Source organism: Atta colombica, unplaced genomic scaffold (assembly GCF_001594045.1).
Source record: "Atta colombica isolate Treedump-2 unplaced genomic scaffold, Acol1.0 scaffold21, whole genome shotgun sequence".
Classification (NCBI taxonomy): Eukaryota; Metazoa; Arthropoda; class Insecta; order Hymenoptera; family Formicidae; genus Atta; species Atta colombica.
Genome location: NW_017259305.1, coordinates 2,316,814 through 2,324,573, shown reverse-complemented (window position 1 = coordinate 2,324,573; position 7,760 = coordinate 2,316,814). Strand labels below are relative to the sequence as shown.

Here is a 7,760-nt window from a genome sequence, read left to right as displayed (position 1 = left end):
AATAATATAAAAATATTATTGATTAATATAAAATTTAAACTAGAAAAATTATAATTATTATATTAACATATAATTTAAGTATAAATACGTCTGAGATAGATTTATACATGAGCATTTTAAAACAGGAAAATTTATAATAAGTTGCAAATCAGGATGAAACATTGCCAAGTAGTCATCTTTATCCGCAAAAATGTCCTGAAGATGAAAATGCTATTCTGTAATCAGGATCACAAACAGTTACATTTTGCAATTACAATTTAAAAAATTATTAATATATATATAATTTTATTACGTATTCCAGATAGCTATTTACGTTTTGACAACGATATCGTAAACGTATATTGAATTCGTTATCAAGATATTTGAAACGTGTCTGGGTACAGAGTATTTCTTTAGAATCTACTATGTTCACAATTTCTCATTCCATAAACTTTCGCAGGGAGCTTCTAGTGATATCGTAATTATTCTGACATGTATGTCTTCACTATATCTCCAGTACGTCTCTACACACTGAGAGAAAAAAATGATTAAAAGTACGTAGAATCATACATCATTACTACCAAGATTTAGAAATTGGAAAGCAAAATTAAATTATTAATCATATGATAAACATATTATTAATAGTTTTAAACGAAATATTGGGAATATAAATTAGTTCGGTCCCCTAAAGATGGCTCCAGCTGTTGTGAATGGTTCATAGTGACAGCTGATTTTGGCGGTTTCAAAGAGGTTAAACTGCTAATAATATTCAGTTTATATCACTTTAAGTTTCATACCTTGATTTTTACTGTGTTTGAAATATCGAATTTTGTGTTAACCAAGCAGCATTTGCGGAGGATTTGATTTTCTGCTTTAATTGGAAGAAAAGTGCGGCTGAAGCCATCGAATGCTTGTCGAAGTTTATGGTGACACTGCTCCAATTGATAAATCATGTAGGGAATGATTTTGACGTTTCAAAGATGGAAATTTCAGCGTTGAAGACAAGCCTCACTCTGGACAGCCAAAAAAATTCGAAGACAAAAAATTAGAGGCATTACTCGAAGAAAATCAGAGTCAAAGGAGCTTGCAGAATCATTGGGAGTAACTCAACAAGGCGTTTCTGTACGATTGAGAACTATGGGAATGATTCAAAAACAAGGAAATTAGACGTCTTATGAACTGAAACCGAGAGACGTTGAAAGGCGATTTTTCATTTGCGAACAGCTGATTCAAAGACAACAGAGAAAAGGTTTTTTTGCATCGGATTGTGACTGAAGATGAGAAGTGGATATTCTACGATGCCAAGAAGAAAAAATACTATGCTAAGCCCGTCAATCGTTGTCATCGACCTCAACATCAACACCACGGCCGAACATTTATGGTTCGAAGATCATGCTCTGTATTTAGTAGGACCAAAAGAGTCTTGTTTATTATGAGCTGCTGAAACCTGGCGATTCCATTATGAGCGATCAGTATCGGCTACAATTGGTTCGTTTGAGCCGTGCATTGTGAGAAAAACGGCTAAAATACGAGCAAAGATATGATAAAGTTATTCTTCTTCATGACAACGCTCGGCCTCATGTCGCTAAAGTCGCTAAAAAAATATTTGGAAACACTAAAATGGGATGTTTTACAAATGGGATGTTATGGCACCCGCTGTATTCTCCAGACGTTGCTTCTTCTGATTGGTTGTTCCGAAGGATGCAACAAGTCATCGGTTCACTTCTTTCGCAGAATTCGAAAATTGCCTAAGAGATGGGAAAAAGTAGTAGGCAGCGATGAACAATACTTTAATTGATCTGTTCATTTATTTTGTTTTGAAATAAATGCATTTTTGAACACAAAAAAACGGACCGAACTAATTTGTACTTTCAATAATTGATAATTGTGATCAAACAATCCCTTTTATGTAACAAAAAGATTACAGAGTTATATTTTAACGAAAAAAATCACTTTTTTATTATTTACTTTTGATTTTTCCAATTCTATTTATTATTTTCTATTTTGCATACCTATATTCTATCTTATTAACTACACTTAAATTATTGAAAAACGCATCGCATTGAGGAGATTTGAACGATTTCTAAAATAGTAGTCTAATACATTTACGCTGAGCTACGCTTGCACGCTTGTGATCGAGTTACTGCCAACGTTACTTATATTTTCTATTGTAATCATTTTCATGCCTCTGCTGACCATTTAATATTATTAATATTTGAGGAGATTACATGGAAGCAAAATAATACGCTGGTATTTATTAACTTAATTAGAAAATTATCCTTAGTCTCGAAAGATCTGACGAGCATGTTTCGTCTCGCTGCGATCTGAGTGTTGCATGTTTTATTTTTTGAGCATAAGTGTGACGAGCAAAGATATGATATGAGCTTTGACTATCATATAATTCTTATTCTTACAGTTTTTTTTTTAAGGAAAATGTTAAATTATTATATATGTAAATGTAGTCAAATATATTATTACTATAGTATTGCCAAACATTTAGTGCAAATAATTACTTTTACAATTATTTTCTTTTTAGTTTTTATAATATAAATAGTAAATTTGTAGTTTTAGAAGTTCAGTGTAAAATAGTGTGTGTGCTATTAATATAATCACACACTATTTGAAAATGAATGGTTTTTCCATTTTTGAAGTTATATTTTTTAGTTATTGTTACCACATGTATATAGTAAGCGAATGTTGAAAAAAATGGTTATATTCATTATTATTATGATTGCAATTATCATATAAAAATGATTATTTTACTTATCATACGTATTTTCATATTTTGCTATATTAATATTTTAAATTATCATAATTTATAGTACAATTTTTGTCCGGTTTGATAGAACTATAATATATATACTATATGTAAGGTTATTGTTACTAACATTATAGCACTAATAACAATAAAACTGATGCTTCTAACCATAATTATTTTATCATGCAATTATAGTCATAAATACGATATACTTTTCTCTCAGTGCAATATCTGCATTATCATAGTGATGTCTCTAATCTATGTCATGTATGCATGTATATATGCAGTATATACTCACATACATATATGTATGGGGCATTCCATTCCAAGTGTGCCTTTTCCTGTGAACTTTTGGATTTTTAATTTGGCTGAAATTTTAATATATTATAGTACTCGTCGCAAGAAGTTGCCATGATTTTTTCCAAATTTTTTTATCAACACAGTCATGAGATATGAATTTTGAAAAAAATAATTTTTATAATAATAAACTATTACTATAAAAATTACTATAGAAAATGAATATTGAATCTTAATATGATATCATATGCTGTCTGGGATTATAATTTCATTACATGTTATCTTATTTTAATAAATTTATAAAATAAATTCATCTAATTGGTTTACTCTTTTAAACTTATGCTGATCTTGCGATATCCAAATGATTTTTTTTCGCGGCACATAAGATACGTTTCTTGACTTCACCAAATGGATACCGGCTTAAGTCTTGCTTAAAATCAAAGTAATGTTGGTGCAATTAGGCCTTAGACAGCTGTCATAAAATCGCTCGTCACTTGCATCGATAAATGGCGAATCGCATTCTGAAAATTTTTATTCCAAAAATCATTGAAAAAAAAAGTATTGCTATCTTTCTGCCCATGATTGTACAATCAGTTACTAAGACGGATATTTATAGTCAGATCTTATATTCAAGATCTTAAGTATGATCTTAAGAAGTCACAAACCAATCAGAAGGCTGCTAGTGTCTTAAGACATTACTTAAGATAGTTTTAAAATAAGAATCGACTATGAATACCGGCTTAAAAGGCTTGCAACTTTTTAATTCGATGGTTTTCAGAACGCGCAAAAATTCTGACAGAGCTCACCACCATCTCTGAACGCCTATAGTCAGCACTTATGATGGGTTATGATAACATCAAAGTGATGCGCAGAATCGCTCACAGTGAAATGAAAAAAATGTATTTATGCGCAGCGGAAAATTCTTAAGATACTCTTCGGATAGCATAAAATATATCGTAATAATGAAGTAAATGCTAAATTCGTTTTAATAATATTAAATTATAAATTTATTTGTATTTTATTTATAAATAATATGTTATTTATAAAAATAACATGTTTATTATTATTAAATATTCAAAAATTAAAAGTATAAGTAAATATTATAACATAATATTTATTTAACTCAATAATAGTATTTAACTCAATAATAATAACTGAACAAAATCCTGACTCTTGAACTGAAATGTAAGTTTAATAATTGCTGCGTTATTCGTCTTGGACGCTCTAATATCAGCCAAAGATTTATATGGTTCGAATTGTCGGACTAATCTGTATATTATGCTCTTTTGCAATATATCAAATATATTTTTTAAAATTTATGTTAGATACAATATCACACAAACACATTAAAGGATATCTTAACATTACATAATTTTGAAATGTCTGTATATGTTAATCCAGTATTTGCATACGCCAATATTTCACCTCTAATATGCTGTGGAATAGGGTCAGGCATTTTTATGTTATTTATTTTTTATAATTAATTGATGATAAATGACTTATTTGATGACAAATTTGATTAACAAATTAGATGACAATAAATATTCAAAACAATTGAAACAAAAATAATTGAATTTAATTCAATTATTAGTGCTGAGAAAGATCAACAATTATTAAACTTAGTGCAAGAGCTCGGATTCTACTTAGCAGTAGCGCAAGTCGATTTAAATTATTGCACAGCAACTATGCGGCGTAGGTGATGGAAACAAGGATATCACCATCATATGCCTGCTCATGTGAGAAATTAACAGAACGCCACAAAGGGTAAGGCCTTTGCCTTAGACTTACATTTAGTAAGAGCAAGAGTAGATGGAATACTATCTTTTCGGATGAAAAGATACTTTCGACGGATGAATCTGGGCGTGTGACACTGGTGAATGAAAGGAACTAGATATTCGGAAAAGAATATTTGTTTCCGTGAACAAAATGATCGCATCACATTGGCATTTTGGGGCTGTATATCCTCACATGGTCTTGAGCCATTGATTCGTATCACACTACACATGAACGGCGAGAAATACGTTCACATTTTATCTCATATGATGATGCCATATGTTCGGGAGACGTTTTCTGGTATACCTCGTATTCCTTTTGTTCAGAATAATTCAGTATCGGGCGAGAGTGGTTCAGGATTGGTTGACAACCTTGAGACATTGAATTGGCCAGCCAAATCTCCAGATATGAATGTGATTGAAAATCTTTGGGGTATTATTGTTCAGGAATGGAACCTTCAATTTTGACATAACTGCGAGACATTGGCAAAACACATCATCAATATATGGAAGGATTTTCGATAAGGTCCGCGTTATTCCAAAATTTAGCTGCATCAGTGCCTCAAAGATTAAATGGAATAATAGAGAATCATGGAAGTGTCACACGATACTAATATTATTCCGAACAATATAGAATATTTCAGCAACATTTGTATTACTTATTGTTTATTTGTCAATAATTAATAGTTAATATGTTAATAGTATTTATTGTTTATTTTTTATTATTTAGAACATTTATTGTTTATTCATTTGCGACAGTAAAGAACAAGATCCATTGCTCTTATTACTCATCGACGTTGCAGGTAGAAATATATAACTTAATTAAAATATTACTATAAATTAAAAATACATAATTAAAATATAAAGTATCAGCAAATACAATATTAAGAAATAAATGATTATATTAATACGTAATTTAGATAGAACTCAATCGATTCTCCTGTTCTCTTAGAAATACAAGAAAATTGCTTCTGATAACTCATGACATCGGCGACACATGCATAGGTAAAAGATTGCGTAAAATTTTTCCATTTGCCTTGATATGATAGGCTAAAATTGATCCCGACGAAGTGATCGGTCTCGGAAAAGTGATCGATCGTTGAATTTGTTGTGAAAGCGAATTTGTGTATTATTATTGTGTGTAAAATTTGTGTATTATTATTGAGTTAAATAATAATATTATGTTATTTTATTTTTTTTAATTTTTGAATTTTTAATAATAATAAACATGTTATTTTTGAAAATATAAATAAATTTATAAAACAAATTTAGCGTTTACTTTATTATTATTTATCACGATATATTTTATTCGAAGGGTATGTTAAAAATCTTCCGCTATGCACAAATACATTTTTTTCAATTCACTGTGTACAAAACAATTCTGCATCACTTTGACGATTACCATAACTCATTATAACCGTTGACTATAGGCATTCCGAGATGATCCCTCTATCAAAATTTTCTGAAAATCTCAAATTAAAAAAATGTTGCAACCTTTTAGTAACTGACATACATACATACAATGTATACTCTTTACACAGCCATTTACATTGTTTCGAGCGAGTTTCCTGTGTGTCAGAGATGAGTTGTTCGTTTACTGGTCATTTTATTTGGCGAGTCATTCAAATTGAGAAAAAGTAGAGGTGAGTAGCGAATGGATTGCAGTGGAATTATATATTCTTTCAATGAAATAAGAACGTGAATTTCTTGTGTAGTCATTATAACTTAATCTATTTGTTTGTAAACACAGAGCTATAATGCCTGGCTGTGTAGATTAGTGCACAAATTCTGCGAAAAAGAATTTTAAGTATCATTTTCCTCGAGATCCAAAAAGACGAAAAATTTGAGCTGAAACACTGGACTCCGTCTATTAATAATTCAGTGTTATGTGAGGTTAGTAAGAATTTGCTTTTGTAATTTTTTAATATAAATAAGTTATTAAATAATGTATGTTATATATTATTTCAGGTACATTTTAATGCAGAAATGTGGACTGAATCGAAGATTGGAAACAGCAAGCCTACTGAAAAAAGAAGCTATTCGAATTATGTTTAGTAAACTCGTAGTTCAAAATACACAGGAAGGTATATATAGGATATATTGATTTTATGGAAAAATTAGGAATGTCATGATTTCCTTAAGCAACCGTATTTACTCAGTATCTTTTCCATAGGTTGTCTACATTAGACTCTCTCGTCGGCGCCTATTCCTGCAGAATGCCTCGCAGGACACTCGCGATTCGTGAATTGTGTGTATTAATGTACGGGGTTTTCCTATTGGCTGCGCTACATAGCCGTGTGGGAATCAGGACCCGCGTAGAGTATAGGCTCTAAATAAACTAAAAATCCTATAACTCGTCTATCCTGACGCGCTGATCGTCTTGGTCACGTATGCTTTTAAGGTTTATGAAATTAACAGAAATTATATTAGTGATATATTTCACATTATAATATAGAACACAGCTTAGAACTAATCTTATCTTACTAAATCACTGATCTTAATTCTAATTGATTTGATCGCGTATCCATGTTTTCATCCGGTCTGCGGATATCATACCATACGTTATACGGCATTTGTGTAATCTGGAATCCAAGAAATATCGGTTATAACGTATCGGTCTGCACTTAATATTTTACTTACAATATAGAGACCTTTATATTTCGAGATTAGCTTTTTATTCGCATCAACGATGGTGTCTACGTTGATTATGTCCACATAATCGCCAATTTAGTATGTCGTCGTGATTTTCCGAGATTTATTGTACATTTTCTCGTTTGCTATTTGATTCTCTACCATTTTACATGACGCTGCTTCTCGCAGTTCGACCAGATTTCGATCTTTTGCCTGACTATCTAAGCTTAAACGTAAAAGATCGTCTATCTTTCCTAATTGATCTAATCCGAATAACATTTGCTTGGAATATTCCTAGTAGATCTGTAAACAGTATTATTAAT

The 7,760-nt window shown here is 30.7% G+C and overlaps 1 long non-coding RNA gene across 2 annotated transcripts; it reads left to right on the top strand.

Moving 5' to 3' along the window:
- The first annotated feature begins 3,889 nt into the window (after positions 1-3,889).
- LOC108687590 lies at positions 3,890-7,371 on the top strand. 2 transcript variants are annotated; one of them, XR_001931752.1, is made up of 5 exons: positions 3,890-4,001; positions 6,237-6,449; positions 6,557-6,699; positions 6,775-6,890; positions 6,980-7,371. It is a non-coding gene; the product is annotated as an uncharacterized LOC108687590 (long non-coding RNA). The 2 variants fall into 2 exon arrangements; XR_001931751.1 differs by having other exon boundaries at positions 6,122-6,449.
- The last annotated feature ends 389 nt before the right edge of the window (positions 7,372-7,760 follow it).